Raw genomic sequence first — 984 nt, 5'->3', positions numbered from 1 at the left:
CCACTTAACTTGACAAATGGAGTATGGAGAATCTGTCAAATAAGCGTATCCGGCACCTTATCAGGAAGTGGTGAAACAGGCCCTTAGTGTTGAATGTTTTTTCTGTTGCTCGTCACTAGCTTTAGGTGTTTTTTTGTTTTGTTTCATGACGGTAAATATAAGCCATTCTAAATAAGTGCATACTCTGCAGCGGTTACAGAAAAGTATAAAAGCTATATTATAAAGTATTATTGTGAAAAGGTGAAATTTATAATGACTTATTGTTTACAGACGTCAGACACATTCCGTAAAAATATTGCTGTATATACACGCACGGTGATTATATTTTATTATCTTGTTTTACTCTTTAAATTTATTCTAAAGGAAATAGTAGGTTTAATATAAAACTATGTACTTATTTTTATTACTCAGTTACCCGTATAGTAAAGCTTGACCAAAGAAGTTAACTCAGATTAATTCCTATATTATCTTGTTCGACAATAAAGCGTCTTTGAACTCTATAGGGTTAGCTCGGACTTGGGAGCTTTGTCAGTTGTCACATTAACGATTTGCGGGGAGATTTCGTGGTCACTGAGTGAATGGCTGAAAATTACATACATTGTCAAGTTTGTATAAAACTTGACATACCATACTGAGAACTACATAATATAGCTTTTTTAATCAAGATTGTCGAAATGTAATTTTGGTTTAACGAGACCTCAGCCGCATAATCTTTTAGCCCCAAATCGCTAGTGTAAGCCAGGCTTTATAAATTATAGAAACACTGAAAATAGCGAAGAATAGGAGTTATGTTCTATCTTACCTTATATTATGATGGTATTTAATTTGATATTTTCTATCGAAACAGATGTATAAGATCACAGACGCGTAAGCTTATTTTTGTATTATGGACTGCCTTCGTTGTTGCCTTAACGAGCGAGTAGATAACTTCGCAATGGTTGTATTTTGTAATTAAACGATATAGTCTGTTCGCGTTGAGAAGAC

This window comes from Aricia agestis, chromosome 10 (genome assembly GCF_905147365.1).
Source record: "Aricia agestis chromosome 10, ilAriAges1.1, whole genome shotgun sequence".
NCBI lineage: Eukaryota > Metazoa > Arthropoda > Insecta > Lepidoptera > Lycaenidae > Aricia > Aricia agestis.
Note: the sequence above shows the minus strand (reverse complement) of the source record.